At 49.0% G+C, this 18470-nt stretch overlaps 1 protein-coding gene across 1 annotated transcript in view; it reads right to left on the bottom strand.

The window, feature by feature from the left end:
• LOC138663859 (zinc finger protein 182-like) overlaps positions 1 to 10683 on the bottom strand; it is an 89598-nt gene extending 78915 nt beyond the window's left edge. Inside the window, exon 1 of the mRNA XM_069750214.1 lies at positions 10620 to 10683. The gene's annotated coding sequence lies outside the window, so the exon portion shown is untranslated. The remainder of the gene's footprint in view (positions 1 to 10619) is intronic.
• Between the last annotated feature and the right edge of the window lie 7787 nt (positions 10684 to 18470).

Below are 18470 nucleotides of genomic sequence, written 5' to 3'. Positions count from 1 at the left end.
TATTTTTAACATTATATCTTTTTACTATTGATGCTGCATAGGCAGCATCAATAGTAAAAAGTTGGTCCGGGATGGGGCGACACACTGGCACTGACTGGAGGGGAGTAGGGAGAGGGGACTGAAATGAGGAGAGAAGGGAGGGGTCAATTCGCGGCCAAACTAAGCCTGTCGCTGATTGGTCGCGGCCGGCCGGGCGCGACCAATCAGTGACGCGGGATTTACGTTACGGAGGTTAGTTACAGACAAACAGACGGAAGTACCCCTTAGACAATTATATATATAGACTAGCTGAAGAGCCCGGCGTTGCCTGGGCATAGTAAATATCTGTGGTTAGTTATAGCACCTCACTTCTCTTATTTTCCCATCACGCCTCTCATTTTCCCCCTCACATCTCATTTTCTCCCTCAAACCTCTCATTTTCCCTCTCACTCCTCTTATTTCCCCCCTCACTCTTCTCATTCCCCCTAACACATCTCATTTCGACCTCACATCTATCATTTTCCGATCACTCCACTATTTTCCCTCACTCCTCTCATTTTGCACTCACAGCTTTTAATTTTCACCTCACACCTCTCACTTTCTCCTCAGTATATACATGTTTGTCATCTCCCTTATATATAGTATACACCTGTATGTCATCTCCTGTATATAGTATATACCTGTATGTCATCTCCTCCTGTAGATAGTATATACCTGTATGTCATCTCCTCCTATATATAGTATATACCTGTATGTCATCTGCCCTGTATATAGTATATACCTGTATGTCATCTCCCCTGTATATAGTATATACCTGCTGTATGTCATCTCCTCCTGTATATAGTATATACCTGTGTGTTATCTCCTCCTATATATAGTATATACCTGTATGTCATCTCCTGTATATAGTATATACCTGTATGTCATTTCCTCCTGTATATAGTATATACCTGTGTCATCTCCTGTTATGACCTGGTGGTTAGGAGCACCAGGAATGACCTGATAGTTAAAACTCAAACAGGACAAGCTCTGGGATGTGGGAGCTCTGCTGACCGCAATCCCTAATCCTATCACACACACTAGAAACAGCCGTGGAGCGCTCCTGACGCTCCCTAGGCGCCTCGTCACAGCCTAAGAGCTAGCTAGCCCTAGAGATAGAAAATAAAGCCTACCTTGCCTCAGAGAAATTCCCCAAAGGAAAAGGCAGCCCCCCACATATATTGACTGTGAGTAAAGATGAAAGTCACAAACGCAGAAATGAAACAGGTTTCAGCAAAGGGAGGCCAGACTTACTAAATAGACAGAGGATAGGAAAGGTAGCTTTGCGATCAGCACAAAAAACTACAAAAGACCACGCAGAGTGTGCAAAAAGACCTCCGCACCGACTAACGGTGCGGAGATGCCACTCTGCATCCCAGAGCTTCCACCTAGCAGGACAAAATCATGATATCCAGCTGGACAAGAAAACAATGAACTAATTAGATACTATCAGGAACTTAGCTTCTGCTGGAGTAGACAGGTCACCAGAAAGATCCAAGAGCGAACTGAACCAATGCAGAAACATTGACAGCTGGCATGGAGTAACGATCTAAGTGGAGTTAAATAGAGAAGCCAACCAAAGGATAAACCACGTCACCTGTGTAAGGAACCTCAGAAGCAGCAGCTCCACTGACAGCCACCAGAGGGAGCCCACGGACAGAACTCACCGAAGTACCATTCACGACCACAGGAGGGAGCTTGACAACAGAATTCACAACAGTACCCCCCCCTTGAGGAGGGGTCACAGAACCCTCACCAGAGCCCCCAGGCCGATCAGGATGAGCCAAATGAAAGGCACGAACTAAATCGGCAGCATGAACATCAGAGGCAAAAACCTAGGAATTATCTTCCTGACCATAACCCTTCCACTTGACCAGATACTGGAGTTTCCGTCTTGAAACACGAGAATCCAAAATCTTCTCCACCACATACTCCAACTCCCCCTCGACCAACACCGGGGCAGGAGGATCAACGGAGGGAACCATAGGCGCCACGTATCTCCGCAACAACGACCTATGGAACACATTATGGATGGCAAAAGAAGCCGGAAGGTCCAAACGAAATGACACAGGATTAAGAACTTCAGAAATCTTATATGGCCCAATGAAACGAGGATTAAACTTAGGAGAGGAAACCTTCATAGGAACATGACGAGATGACAACCAAACCAAATCCCCAACCCGAAGTCGGGGACCAACACAGCGCCGGCGGTTAGCGAAACGTTGAGCCTTCTCCTGGGACAATGTCAAATTGTCCACCACATGAGTCCAAATCTGCTGCAACCTGTCCACCACAGCAGCCACACCAGGACAGTCCGAAGGCTCAACCTGCCCTGAAGAGAAACGAGGATGGAAACCAGAATTGCAGAAAAAAGGAGAAACCAAAGTAGCCGAGCTGTCCCGATTATTAAGGGCGAACTCAGCCAAAGGCAAGAAGGAAACCCAATCATCCTGATCAGCAGAAACAAAGCATCTCAGATATGTTTCCAAAGTCTGATTAGTTCGTTCGGTTTGGCCATTAGTCTGAGGATGGAAAGCCGAAGAAAAAGACAAATCAATGCCCATCTTAGCACAAAAGGACCGCCAAAACCTTGAAACAAACTGGGAACCTCTGTCCGAGACGATGTTCTCCGGAATGCCATGCAAACGAACCACATGCTGGAAAAACAATGGCACCAAATCAGAGGAGGAAGGCAATTTAGACAAGGGTACCAAATGGACCATCTTAGAGAAGCGATCACAAACCACCCAAATGACCGACATCCTTTGAGAAACAGGGAGATCAGAAATAAAATCCATGGAAATATGCGTCCAGGGCCTCTTCGGGACCGGCAAGGGCAAAAGCAACCCACTGGCATGAGAACAGCAGGGCTTAGCCCGAGCACAAGTCCCACAGGACTGCACAAAAGAACGCACATCCCGTGACAAAGAAGGCCACCAAAAGGATCTAGCCACCAAATCTCTGGTACCAAAGATTCCAGGATGACCAGCCAACACCGAACAATGAACCTCAGAGATAACTCTACTAGTCCATCTATCAGGGACAAACAGTTTCTCCGTTGGACAACGGTCAGGTCTATCAGCCTGAAACTTCTGCAGCACGCGCCGCAAATCAGGGGAGATGGCAGACAAAATTACCCCCTCTTTAAGAATACCCGCCGGCTCCGGAACACCCGGAGAGTCAGGCACAAAACTCCTTGACAGGGCATCAGCCTTCACATTCTTAGATCCCGGAAGGTATGAAACCACAAAATCAAAACGGGAGAAAAAGAGCGACCATCGAGCCTGTCTAGGATTCAACCGTTTAGCAGACTCGAGATAAGTCAAATTCTTGTGATCCGTCAAGACCACCACGCGATGTTTAGCTCCTTCAAGCCAATGTCGCCACTCCTCAAATGCCCACTTCATGGCCAACAACTCTCGATTGCCAACATCATAATTGCGCTCAGCAGGCGAGAATTTTCTAGAGAAGAAGGCACATGTTTTCATCACCGAGCCATCAGAACTTCTTTGCGACAAAACAGCCCCTGCACCAATCTCAGAAGCATCAACCTCGACCTGAAACGGGAGCGAAACATCTGGCTGGCACAGCACAGGGGCAGAAGAAAAACGACGCTTCAACTCCTGAAAAGCCTCTACAGCCGCAGAGGACCAATTGACCACATCAGCACCTTTCTTGGTCAAATCAGTCAACGATTTAGCAATACTAGAAAAATTAGCGATGAAGCGACGGTAAAAATTAGCAAAGCCCAGGAACTTCTGTAGGCTCTTCACAGATGTCGGCTGAGTCCAATCATAAATAGCCTGAACTTTAACAGGGTCCATCTCGATAGTAGAAGGGGAAAAAATGAAACCCAAAAATGAAACCTTCTGAACTCCAAAGAGACACTTTGACCCCTTCACAAACAAGGAATTCGCACGAAGGACCTGGAACACCATTCTGACCTGCTTCACATGAGACTCCCAATCATCCGAAAAGACCAAAATGTCATCCAAATATACAATCATGAATCTATCCAGGTACTCTCGGAAGATGTCATGCATAAAGGACTGAAACACAGATGGAGCATTAGAAAGCCCGAATGGCATAACCAGGTACTCAAAATGGCCCTCGGGCGTATTAAATGCTGTTTTCCATTCATCGCCCTGTTTAATTCACAGAAGATTATACGCCCCTCGAAGATCTATCTTGGTGAACCAACTAGCCCCCTTAATCCGAGCAAACAAATCAGACAGCAGCGGCAAAGGATACTGAAATTTGACTGTGATCTTATTAAGAAGGCGGTAATCCTTCTTGGCCACAAAAAAGAACCCTGCTTCCAATGGTGACGACGACGGGCGAATATGACCCTTCTCCAAGGATTCTTTTACATAACTCCGCATAGCAGCGTGCTCTGGCACAGATAAATTAAACAGACGGCCCTTAGGAAACTTACTACCAGGAATCAAATTAATAGCACAATCGCAATCCCTATGAGGAGGTAGGGCACCGGATTTGGGCTCCTCAAATACATCCCGGTAATCTGATAAAAACTCAGGGACTTCAGAAGGAGTGGAAGGCAAAATTGACAGCAATGGAACATCACCATGTACCCCTTGACAACCCCAGCCGGACACAGACATAGATTTCCAATCCAATACTGGATTATGGACCTGTAGCCATGGCAACCCCAAAACGACCACATCATGCAGATTATGCAACACCAAAAAGCGAATATCCTCCTGATGTGCAGGAGCCATGCACATGGTCAATTGCGTCCAGTACTGAGGTTTATTCTTGGCCAAAGGCGTAGCATCAATTCCTCTCAATGGAATAGGATACTGCAAGGGCTCCAAGGAAAAACCACAGCGCCTGGCAAACTCCAAGTCCATCAAATTCAGGGCAGCGCCTGAATCCACAAATGCCATAACAGAATAGGACGACAGAGAGCAAATCAGAGTAACGGACAAAAGAAATTTAGACTGTACCGTACCAATGGTGGCAGACCTACCGAACCGCTTAGTGCGCTTACGACAATCGGAGATAGCATGAGTGGATTCACCACAGTAAAAACACAGTCCATTCCGATGTCTGTGTTCTTGCCGTTCAGCTCTGGTCAAAGTCCTATCACACTGCATAGGCTCAGGCCTATTCTCAGAGAACACCGCCAAATGGTGCACAGCTTTGCGCTCACGCAAGCGCCGATCGATCTGAATGGCCAAGGACATAGACTCATTCAGACCAGCAGGCGTGGGAAATCCCACCATGACATCCTTAAGGGCTTCAGAAAGACCCTTTCTGAAAACTGCCGCCAGGGCACACTCATTCCACCGAGTAAGCACAGACCACTTTCTAAACGTCTGACAGTACACCTCCGCTTCATCCTGACCCTGACACAATGCCAGCAAGATTTTCTCTGCCTGATCCACTGAATTTGGTTCATCATAAAGCAATCCAAGCGCCAGAAAAAACGCATCAACATCACGCAATGCAGGATCTCCTGGCGCAAGGGAAAATGCCCAGTCTTGAGGGTCACCACGCAACAAAGAAATAATGATTTTTACTTGTTGAGCAGGGTCACCAGAGGAGCGGGGTTTCAAAGCTAGAAACAGTTTACAATTATTTTTGAAATTCAGGAACCTAGATCTATCCCCAGAAAATAAATCAGGAATAGGAATTCTAGGCTCTAACATCGGATTCTGAACCACAAAATCTTGAATGTTTTGTACCCTTGCAGTGAGATGATCCACACAAGAGGACAGACCTTGAAGGTCCATATCTACACCTGTGCCCTGAACCACCCAAAGGTTTAGGGGAAAAGAAAGACAAAACACAGTGCAAAGAAAAAAAAATGGTCTCAGAACTTCTCTTATCCCTCTATTGAGATGCATTAATACTTTTGGCCAGCTGTACTGTTATGACCTGGTGGTTAGGAGCACCAGGAATGACCTGATAGTTAAAACTCAAACAGGACAAGCTCTGGGATGTGGGAGCTCTGCTGACCGCAATTCCTAATCCTATCACACACACTAGAAATAGCCGTGGAGCGCTCCTGACGCTCCCTAGGCGCCTCGTCACAGCCTAAGAGCTAGCTAGCCCTAGAGATAGAAAATAAAGCCTACCTTGCCTCAGAGAAATTCCCCAAAGGAAAAGGCAGCCCCCCACATATATTGACTGTGACAAGCTCTGGGATGTGGGAGCTCTGCTGACCGCAATTCCTAATCCTATCACACACACTAGAAATAGCCGTGGAGCGCTCCTGACGCTCCCTAGGCGCCTCGTCACAGCCTAAGAGCTAGCTAGCCCTAGAGATAGAAAATAAAGCCTACCTTGCCTCAGAGAAATTCCCCAAAGGAAAAGGCAGCCCCCCACATATATTGACTGTGAGTAAAGATGAAAGTCACAAACGCAGAAATGAAACAGGTTTCAGCAAAGGGAGGCCAGACTTACTAAATAGACAGAGGATAGGAAAGGTAGCTTTGCGATCAGCACAAAAAACTACAAAAGACCACGCAGAGTGTGCAAAAAGACCTCCGCACCGACTAACAGTGCGGAGATGCCACTCTGCATCCCAGAGCTTCCACCTAGCAAGACAAAATCATGATATCCAGCTGGACAAGAAAACAATGAACTAATTAGATACTATCAGGAACTTAGCTTCTGCTGGAGTAGACAGGTCACCAGAAAGATCCAAGAGCGAACTGAACCAATGCAGAAACATTGACAGCTGGCATGGAGTAACGATCTAAGTGGAGTTAGAGAAGCCAACCAAAGGATAAACCACGTCACCTGTGTAAGGCTGGGTTCCCATTGCGTTATGGGACCGCGTTAAACGGACAACGTTGCACGGCGAAATTAACGCCGTGCAACGCGGCCGTTAACGCGCCCATTGAAGGCAATGGGAACGCGCTTCACTAGCGCGTGCCCTGTTCGGCACGCGCTAGCGACGCGCTGGTGATTCCTGGCGCGCCACCGGACGCTGCTTGCAGCGTCCGAGGCGCGCCCGCGGTCCGTTCCCCGCTCTCGCAGATCGGTGATCTGTGAGAGCGGGGACGTTACCGCGACCCCGACCGCAGCCCCATAGAAAACATTGCGTTAGCGCAATCCGCTAGCGCTAAACGGATTGCACTAACGCAATGTGACCCTAGCCTTAGGAACCTCAGAAGCAGCAGCTCCACTGACAGCCACCAGAGGGAGCCCACGGACAGAACTCACCGAAGTACCATTCACGACCACAGGAGGGAGCTTGACAACAGAATTCACAACAATCTCCTCCTATATATAGTATATACCTGTATGTCATCTCCTCCTGTATATAGTATATACGTGTGTCATCTCCTTCTGTATATAGTATATACCTGTAAGTCATCTCCTCCTGTATATAGTATATACCTGTAAGTCATCTCCTCCTGTATATAGTATATATGTTTGTCATCTCCTCCTGTATATAGTATATACCTGTAAGTCATCTCCTCCTGTATACAGTATATACCTGTGTGTCATCTCCTCCTTTATATAGTATATACCTGTGTCATCTCCCCTGTATATAGTATATACCTGTATGTCATCTCCTCCTGTATATAGTATATACGTGTCATCTCCTCCTGTATATAGTATATACCTACCTGTATGTCATCTCCTCATATATCTACTATATAATTGTCTAAGGGTCACTTCCGTCTATCTTTCTGTCTGTCACAGATATTCATTGGTCGCGGCCTCTGTCTGTCATGGAAATCCAAGTCGCTGATTGGTCGTGGCAAAACGCCCACGACCATTGCCACGACCAATCAGCAACGGGCACAGTCTGGCGGCAACATGGCCGCTCCTTCCTCTCCGCAGTCAGTGCCTGCTCCATACTCCCTTCCAGTCAGCCCTCACACAGGGTTAATGGCAGCGTTAATGGACTGCGTTATGCCGCGGTGTAACGCACTCCATTAACGCAGCTATTAACCCTGTGTGACCAACTTTTTACTATTGATTATGCGTATGCAGGGAACAGTTGTTACTGTAAGCGCTTCTTCTCCGGCGGCTGTCCGTGTGGTACTGATGCGGCACACGTAGTACTGATGCGGCACACGTAGTACACACACGGACATCTCCGGTACCATTTTTTCCGGAAATATACAGACATTTGAAACCAGCGATAATGTGTATGGGGGGATGGCGGTTCTGGGGGAGTATTATACTGTGTGCGGGGGGATGGCGGTACTGGGGGAACATTATACTGTTTGTGGGGGGATGGCAGTACTGTAGGAATATTATACTGTGTGGAGGATGGCGGTACTGTGGGAATATTATACTGTACGTGGGGGATGGCAGTACTGTGGAAACATACTGTTTGTAGGGGGATGGCGGTACTGTGGGGACATTATACTGTGTGTGGGGATGGCTGTACTGGGGGAACATTATACTGTGTGGGGATGGCAGTAATGTGGGAACATTATACTGTGTGTGGGGGGATGGCGGTACTGTGGGAACATTATACTGTGTGTGGGGGGGATCGCTGTACTGGGGAACATTATACTGTGTGTGGGGGGATGGCTGTTCTGGGGGAACATTATACTGTGTGTGGGGGGATGGCTGTACTGGGGGAACATTATACTGTGTGGGGATGTCGGTACTGTTGGAACATTATACTGTGTGGGGGGATGGCGGTACTCTGGGGACATTATACTGTGTGTGGGGGACGGCGGCACTGTAGGAACATTATACTGTGTGTTGGGGGATAGCGGTACTGTGGGAACATTATACTGTGTGTGGGGATGGCGGTACTGTGGGAACATTATACTGTGTGTGGGGATGGCGGTACTGTGGGAACATTACACCGTGTGGGGGTGGCGGTACTGGGGGAACATTATACTGTGTGGGGGGGGATGGCGGTACTGTGGGGACATTATACTGTGTGTGGGGGACGGCGGCACTGTATGAACATTATACTGTGTGTTGGGGGATAGCGGTACTGTGGGAACATTATACTGTGTGTGGGGATGGCGGTACTGTGGGAACATTATACTGTGTATGGGGATGGTGGTACTGTGGGAACATTACACCGTGTTGGGGTGGCGGTACTGGGGGAACATTATACTGTGTGGGGGGGATGGCGGTACTGTGAGAACATTATACTGTGTGAGGGGGATGGTGGTACTGTGGGAACATTATACTGTGTGGGGGGATGGCGGTACTGTGGGAACATTATACTGTGTGAGGGGGATGGCGGTACTGGGGGAACATTATACTGTGTGAGGGGGATGTGTTATGATCTGGTGGTTTAGGAGCAACATGGGACGAGCTCTGAAGGAAGTGGTACCTGTACTGACCGCAGTCCCTAAGCTCAACACAACACTAGAAGTAGCCGTGGGATGCTCCTAACACTCCCTAGGCACCTCGTCACAGCCTGAGAACTAACTACCCCTAAAGATAGAAACAGGAAAACTATCTTGCCTCAGAGAAAATCCCCAAAGGATAGATAGCCCCCCACAAGTAATGACTGTGAGTGGAGAGGGAAAAGACATACACAGAATGAAACCAGGATGAGCACAGGAGGCCAGTCTAGCTAAATAGATAGGACAGGATGGAATACTGTGCGGTCAGTATAAAACACTACAAAAAATCCACACAGAGTTTACAAAAATCTCCACACCTGACTAAAGGTGTGGAGGGTAAATCTGCTTCCCAGAGCTTCCAGCAACACTGAATTAATTCATACTGACAAGCTGGACAAACATAAAAAGCACAGAACGGATAAGTCCACAACCTGTGGACAGAAAAGAGCAAGCAAGGACTTAGCTTTGCTGAACTGGTCAGGATAACAGGGAAATCCAAAGAGATGTGAATCCAACCAGGAACCATTGACAAGTGGCACAAGCTGAAGGAAAGAGCCAGGCTAAATAGCCGAGCAGAATAGACAATCAGTGGAAGCAGCTGCTGACAGCTAAATCCAAGGAGCAGCCATACCACTTAAAACCACCGGAGGGAGCCCAAGAGCAGAACTCACAAAAGTGCCACTTACAACCACCGGAGGGAGCCCAAGAGCGGAATTCACAACAGGGATGGCGTTACTGGGGGAACATTATACTGTGTGAGGGGGATGACGGTACTGGGGGAACATTATACTGTGTGAGGGGGATGGCGGTACTGTGGGAACATTATACTGTGTGGGGGGGATGGCGGTACTGTGGGAACATTATACTGTGTGGGGGGGGTGGCGGTACTGTGGGAACATTATACTGTGTGGGGAGGATGGCGGTACTGGCTGAACATTATACTGTGTGGGGGGATGGCGGTACTGTGGGAACATTATACTGTGTGGGGGGATGGCGGTACTGTGGGAACATTATACTGTGTGGGGGGATGGCGGTACTGTGGGAACATTATACTGTGTGGGGGGGATGGCAGTACTGGGGAAACATTATACTGTGTGGGGGCAGGAAAGGGGCAGTGTGCTATGTGAGGAATACCTGTTCCCTTACTTCCTGTTTACCATAGTTGGGTCATATGTATCAGAGGGAAAGGAACAAAACGCTATGATTCTTAGAAAGTGGCAGCAGAAAAGCTCCAAAAAGCTCTCAGCACTGAAGGGGTTACTGCCTCCCTAGTAATGGGGAATCTCCAGCACCTACCTCCACCTGCAGAGCCGCACAGCACACACCATGAGGATAAATCCAGGCCAGAAGGACCTCTGGTGACGTCACAGGTAGGGGCGGCGCCTCTTCCTACTCCATAGAACAGAGCAGGCAGGAGGAAGCTGCGGGTGTCATGGTGGGATCTTGAGTGTTTTGGGGTCGCAGATCAGGTAAATGGATGTTCATACACATGCCCCAGCAGGGGAAGGGGCTGCAGGTTGCATGGTGCGGGGAGTCTGCCTGGGGAAGGGGCTGATGCTTGCATGGGACTGCATGCTTGGAGTCTGCCTGGGGAAGGGGATGCAGGTTGCATGGGACTGCATGCTGGGGGTCTGCCTGGAAAAGGTAATGATGTTGCTTGCGTGGGCTGCGTGCTGGGGAATGGGGTGATGCTTACATGGGACTGCATGCTGGGGGTCTGCCTGGGGAAAGGGGTGATGCTTGCATGGGACTGTGTGCTGGGGGTCTGCCTGGGGAATGGGGTGATGCTTACATGGGACTGCATGCTGGGGGTCTGCCTGAGGAAGGGTGTGATGCTTGCATGGGACTGCATGCTGGGGTCTGTCTGGGAAAGGGGGTGCAGGTTGCATGGGACTGCGTGTTGGAAGTCTGCCTGGGGAAGGGGGTGATGCTAGCATGGGACTGCATGTTAAGGGCAGGGCCAGACTGGGACTAAAATTCAGCCCTGGCATATGAAGTTACACAGGCCCACTTGTCACATGGTGACTGTATAATATCTTTGTACACTTGTAGGCAGGGCCGGTTTTAGGCAAAGTGGGGCCCTAGGCAAAGTTTAAAATGGGGCCCAAAATGCTAACATATTGCACATCACACAGAAGCATTTCTATTGTATTTACATGCGCTGAGTTCAGGCCGCTAAACGAGTGTGATCGACAGTACTGAAGTCGTTTGACGCTTGTTTCCCGGACTCTTTCTCCCGTCTGAGAAGGAATGAAGGGGACAGAACAATAACAGATCACCATACAGTATCATGTTATCAGCAGCACATCTACAGTTTATTCTGGCGATGTGCTGCTGAGAACATGGATTTTTGTTCCAGCATAAACAATCTGAATATGCAGCATTTTACTTGTTTAGTAAAATACACCCCATAGTCCTCCATATATTATAATGTGCACCACAGTCTTCCATATAGTAAAATACACTCCTCAGTCCTTCATATAGCATACTACACTCCTCAGTCCTCCATATAGTATAATACACTCCTCATAGTCCTCCATATAGTATAATACACTCCTCATAGTCCTCCATATAGTATAATACACTCCTCCATATAGTATAATACACTCCTCATAGTCCTCCATATAGTATAATACACTCCTCATAGTCCTCCATATAGTATAATACACTCCTCATAGTCCTCCATATAGTATAATACACCCCTCATAGTGCTCCATATAGCATAATACACTCCTCATAGTGCTCCATATAGTATAATGCACCGCCATTGTCATCCATGTAGTACAATTCACTTCCCATAGTATAATGCACCCCATAGTTCTTCATATAGTATAACGTATTCCCCATAATCCTCGATACAGTATAATGCAGCCACCACCCTACAGAATATAATGCAGCCACCACCCTACAGAATATAGTGCAGCCACCCCATAGAATATAATACAGCCCACCTCCCCATAATATATAATGTAGCCCCCATAGAATATAATGCAGCCCCCATAGTATAACACAGCCTCCCCCATAGAATATAATATACCCCCACAATAGTATATAACACAGCCACATAGTATGTAACAGTCTCCCCCATAAAATGATATACCCCCCATAGTATATAGCACAACCCGCATAGCAGTATACTGCACTGCCCACATAGTAGTATACAGCACTGCCCACGTAGTAGTATACAGCACTGCCCACGTAGTAGTATACAGCACTGCCCACGTAGTAGTATACAGCACTGCCCACGTAGTAGTATACAGCACTGCCCACGTAGTAGTATACAGCACTGCCCACGTAGTAGTATACAGCACTGCCCACGTAGTAGTATATAGCAGAGCCCACACCTCTCCCCCCCCCTTCAGAATGGCCCCACAGTCCAGTAAAAAAAAAAACACTCCTCACCTCCCCTCGTGCCTGCGGTGCTATCTGCTCCTATCTCGGCGGCTACCGCTGCACTGCCTGGGACACAGTGAGTGGGCGCGCACCTGCAGTGGCAGAGGCAGAGCGGGGAATGGTGGGAGAGAGAGTGTCAGGTGACGCTCTCACCTCCATCATTGCATTCAACTGTACCGGCGTCATAGACGCTGGTATAGTTGAATGCGGCGTCGCTGGGGGGGAGGGTGAGTCGGCGTGCAGTGGCCCACTACTGGCACGGGCCCTTCTGGCATTTGCCCAAACTGCCCGATGGCCAGTCCGGCCGTGGTTGAGGGTCTGCCTGGGAAAGGGAATGATGTTGCTTGCATGGGCTACATGCTGGGGTCTGGGGAAAGGGGTGATGCTTACATGGGACTGCGTGCTGGGCGTCTGCCTCGGGAAGAGGGTGATGCTTACATGGGACTGCGTGCTGGGCGTCTGCCTGGGGCATGGGGTGATGCTTACATGGGACTGCATGCTGGGGGTCTGCCTGGGGAAGGGGGTGATGCTTACATGGGACTGCGTGCTGGGGGTCTGCCTGGGGAAGGGGGTGATGCTTGCCTGGGGAAGGGGGTGATGCTTGCCTGGGACTGCATGCTGGGGGTATATCTGGGGAAGGGTGTCATGTTGCTTGCGCGGGAAGCTGTGGAAGGGGGACTGTGTGCTGGGGGTCTCTGTGGGGAAGGGGGTCATGTTCCTTGCGAGCGGGGCTGGGGGTCTCTGTGGGGAAGGGGGATCATGTTGCTTGCTTGGGGGGGCTGCGTGCTGGGGATCTCTGGGGAATGGGGTGACGCTTGCATGGGGGTGCTTCTGCATACTGAGGTTGTGCATGCTGGGGGGTCTTCCTGGGGAAAGGGGTGATGTTTCTTGCATTGGGCTGCGTATTGGGGATCTCTGGGGAAGGGGGTGACGCATGGGGCTGGGGGTCTCTGTGGGGAAGGGGCAATGTTGCTTGTGTGGGGCTGCGTGTGCGTGCTGGGGGTCTCGTCTGGGTAACGAGGTGATGTTGCTTGCGTGGTCATACTAGGGTCTTCCTGGGGAAGAGGGTGATGTTTCATGCTAGGAGTCTGCATGAGGAAGGAGGTTATGTTGCTCTTGGGGCTGCGTGTTGGGGGTCTCTTTGTGTTGGGGGGTCTCTTTGTGCGGCTGGCTATTATGTGATCTGGTGATGGGCACTGTTACTGTGTGATTGCTGAGGACATGGTGCAGAAGTGGAGTTTTTCCAAGAGTGGGAGGTGGGACTGTGGAAGGTTTGATAGGTGGAGATGAATCCTGGGCGGAGTGTCAATGGGGCTGAACATTTTGCCAATATGGGACTCTTCAATTACTGGTGTTGTCCCTGGGGACTCAGCCTTGCAGCATCGGCGCTGTGAGGCACTGGGCCCGCCTTCCCTGCTGGTGCGCTTTTTGTACAATTTAGGCAGGATGTTTCTTTAAAAAATTCTCTGTTTTATTCTAGGTCTTGTTGATTTCCTCCATCTTTTTTCACCGTGCCCTCCACAGTAGTGACCTCTTTGGATGCCAAATCATCATTTGTTATCTCTCCACCAATTGGAGTGCTGGTGTCTCCACCATCCGTGTTCTGCCAAAATAGGTGTGACCCAGCGCCCCTCCGATGTCAGATAGATAAGTCTAATATCTGATATTCCCCTACCCTCTTCCACTCCCCGGCATTGTCCTCCCTCCTCGTTGCTGTTCGGAAGCCACGCATGCAACGGAAGTGACGTTCCCGAACTTCTGGTTTTGTTCCTCTGCGTTCCATGATGGGGCGCGCGCCGGCCGGCATTTTTCCAGCAGCAGCCATTACGGACGTTTCTTCTACGGATTACCCCCTACGGACCAGGGGGAGGAGGAGCACCAAATCACGCTGGAGACTTTGATGATATAAATTCCTGGTTGGGGGGAAAGCCACCAGGTAAGGCCCATCTGTCTATGTCCCTCTGTGACTGGTGAATGACTAACCATATGGATGGCGACAAACCCCTACACTCTGCTTCTGCAGAGCCCAGCGTTCTCCCTCCTACTGTAAGTAGCGGATGAGGTCCCTTGCTGTCTATTTGTAAGGTGACGTAGTTTACCTTTCTCTTTTTAGGGAGATAAGGTCCCTGCCCCTTAAAAGGATAAGATGTCCAGCTGCAAGTGTGGTGCATGTGCTTCCAAACTTCCCTCCACATATAAGAAAAAGCTCTGCCAACCATGCACGGATGAAGTGCTATGTAATGAACAGCCCTCTCTCCTGGACAGTATCAGAACCCTCATCAGACAGGAGGTTCAGTCCTCTATGGCGGCCCTGACACCAAAGCCCCCTCCTAAGAAAAGGAAAATGGCTCCCGTGGAATATGACTTTGACTCAGGCGAGATCCGTACCTCGGGTTCATAGGACATTTGGGAGAATGAGGATTCCACTTCCACCCCCCAAACCAGATAATAAAAAATATATGTTTTACCTTCTGAAGATATGGAAGAGCTAATTACTATGGTGAGGGGCACCATGGGGGTGGAGGAGGAGGAAGTGAGTCACTCCGTTCAGGACGATATGTTTGGGGGGGTTAAAACCCAAGACCCAAAAAGGTTTTCCCATACATGAAAACATTAAGAACCTTGTCCTTTATAAATGGGGCCTACCTGAGAAAGATCTGAATGTTCCTTCAGATTTAAAGAATCGCTTCCCTCTTGATGGGGAGTATTCTTTATGGGAGACCCTCAAGGTAGGTGTCCAGGGTAACCAAAAAGACGGCTCTTCCTTTTGAAGATTCCTCTCGACTCAAAGATCCCATGGATCGGAAAATCGAGAGCTTGTTAAGAAAATCCTGGGACACATCCACCAATCTACTAAAAACAAATGTGGTCTCAACATGTGTTGCCAGATCCCTATTCCTCTGGCTACATACATTAGAAAATCACCTTTCTCTGGTGACTTCAAGGGAAGAGATACTAAACGCTTTGCCTCTACTCCAGAAGGCAACGGGGTTCCTTGCGGATGCCTCTGCTGAGTGTGTCCGTGTAGCCGCTAGGTCTGCAGTCCTCTCCAATTCATCTAGGAGAGCTCTATGGCTTAAATCCTGGTGAGGTGACATTACCTCCAAGTCCAAACTGTGCGGTATTCCCTTTCAGGGTGTTTAGCCCGGCCCTTGATAAAATATTAGACAAGGCCCCAGATAAAAAGAAAGCTCTTCCAGAGAGAGATGCTCTAGGAAACGCTTTTTTCGTCTCTCCCCAGAGGGATTACAAAGGTAAAGGTAAATCAGGTTGGTGGAGTTACCCAAAAGGGGGTAAAACCAGGAACATCCTTGTCCCCCAACATCAGCAAGTCCCTGAGAGGCAATGACGGCTATCCGGTCGGGGGCCCACTCTCGGGGTTTCTCACCCAATGGCAGGCCATCACCGCAAACCAGTGGGTCCTGCGTACCATACGGGAAGGCCTGAGGTTAGAATTTGAGAGTCCTCCCCCAGCCCCCTCATCACTTGACAGTTACCTCCCTATAGTCTTAACACCTTTGAGAATCTTTGCTATTGGATCTCCAGGGTCTGCTTCAGGCAGAGGTGATTTCCCAGGTACCATATCAGGAAATAGGGGAGGGTCACTATTCTCACCCATTTTTGGTAAAAAAAGGCCCTCTGGGAAACATCAGATCATCATAAACCTGAAACCCCTAAATCAGGTGATCAAATATCGAAGATTGAAAATGGAATCTATCAGATCAGCAATCCCGCTTATTGGTCAGGATTGGGTAATGGCTACGGTAGATCTGAGGGACGCATATTATCATGTTGATCCATCCTGACCACTGAAAGTTCCTCAGGTTTGCAGTTTCATCGGGTCAGCCATTATCAATTCAATGTCCTTCCATTCGGAGTCTCGTCAGCTCCGTGGGTATTTACCAAAATCATGTCGGAAGCAGTAATCTTCATCCGACAACAGGGGATCTGTATCATCCCATATCTGGACGATTGTCTTATTGTCGCTCTATCCATTCCTCGTCTGAAACAGGATGGGATGAAGGTCCTGGACATCCTGAGATCCCTGGGGTGGATTCCAAACTTTGAAAAGTCACATTTTCACCTGTCTTCGAGGAAGAAATTCTTGGGAGTTCTTCTGGACTCGGGGAAAAGAATGTCCTTCTTACCCAGAGACCGTCAGCTCGACCTCGTTCAGAGGATTTCCAAATTCAGAAATCAGAGGAGCCCAACCTTAAGAGACTCGATGTCACTCCTGGGCTCATTGACATCATGCATCCAGGCAGTCTCCTGGGCCCAGGCCCACACATGAGTCCTTCAAACCTATGTCTTGCTGCATTCAAAAGGACATCAGAATGCACTAACCACGAAGATTCCCCTTCCCGGTCACGTGAAATCCTTCCTTTCATGGTGGCTGAACTTTCAAAACCACCAACAGGGAGTCAGCTGGGATCAACTTCCTCTGAAGGTGCTCACATCGGATGCAAGCCAGAGAGGCTGGGGCGCCGTAGTAGAAGGATCTCATTTTCAGGGGTTGTGGCCCCCAAACACCAGGTCCAGCTCCTCAAATCTGAGGGAACTAAAGGCGGTAGAGGAAGCGCTAAAAGCCGCAGCTGTCCTCATTCAGGGTCCCCATGTACATGTATTTTCTGACAACACGACCACAGTGGCCTATGTCCAACACCAGGGAGGCACGAAATATGCCAGCCTGAAACTAACTGCTGCAAGGATTTTTTCCTTGGCGGAAAAACATCTTCTCTCCATCACAGCAGTGCATATAAAGGGATCAGACAATTCCCCATCGGCCTTCCTCAGCAGGAGAGACATCCATCCGGGGGAGTGGTCTCTAAACCAAGAGGTCTTCCTGTCCCTGGTTCGGAGGTGGGGATGTCCCAACATAGATCTGTTTGCCAACAGTCAGAACACAAAGTCGAGCACTTTTCTCCCTCAACCCCTCAAGCGAAGCACAAGGGCTGGATGCCTTCTCCCATCCTTGGAAGTTTGCTCTGGCATACGCCTTCCCGCCAATTCCTATGTTAGCAAGAACTCTACAAAAAATTTGGGCAGACCCAGTCACAACGATTCTGGTGGCACCTATATGGCCAGGAAGAATCTGGTACGGTGCTTTGACAGACATGTCTCAAGAGGGCCCGATACTTCTGCCCCAGAAGGTCGACCTTCAGCGGGGATCCCTGCTACACCCGGACTTACACAGGTTGAATCTTGCGGCCTGGTTACTGAGGCCGGGATTCTGAGAGCCAGAGGTCTCTCAGATGATGTAATACAAAACCCTACAAAAAAGTAGGAAACCGGTAACCAACGCCATCTATGGCAAGATATGGAAAAAAATTTCATCCTGGTGATCCCCAGATAAGCCCGATCCATTCCATCCCAATATTGCACAAATGTTAGAATTTCTCCAGAAGGGATTGGATTTAGGACTCTCACCTAGTACTGGGTTAAACATTTCATGACATCTACAACTAGGATCCGTCCTAGGCTCCATGACCGGACCCCTCATTGGAATTTGAACCTAGTCCTAAATAGTCTAACCCAGGATCCATTTGACCCTTTACCAGTCATCAGTTTAAAGATCCTGACCCTTAAAACCATCTTTCTTACTAGTAATCACTACCACTAGGCGTATAGGAGAGCTGCAGGCCCTGTCCATACAGGAGCCATATTTAACCATCACCATGGATGGCATAATCCTTAGGCTAGACCCTTCCTTTATGCCTAAAGTGGTCTCAGACTTCCACAGAGGTCAGAATATCG

The sequence above is a fragment of the Ranitomeya imitator genome, chromosome 2 (genome assembly GCF_032444005.1).
Source record: "Ranitomeya imitator isolate aRanImi1 chromosome 2, aRanImi1.pri, whole genome shotgun sequence".
Taxonomy (NCBI): domain Eukaryota; kingdom Metazoa; phylum Chordata; class Amphibia; order Anura; family Dendrobatidae; genus Ranitomeya; species Ranitomeya imitator.
This window is presented reverse-complemented; position numbering and strand designations above follow the sequence as displayed.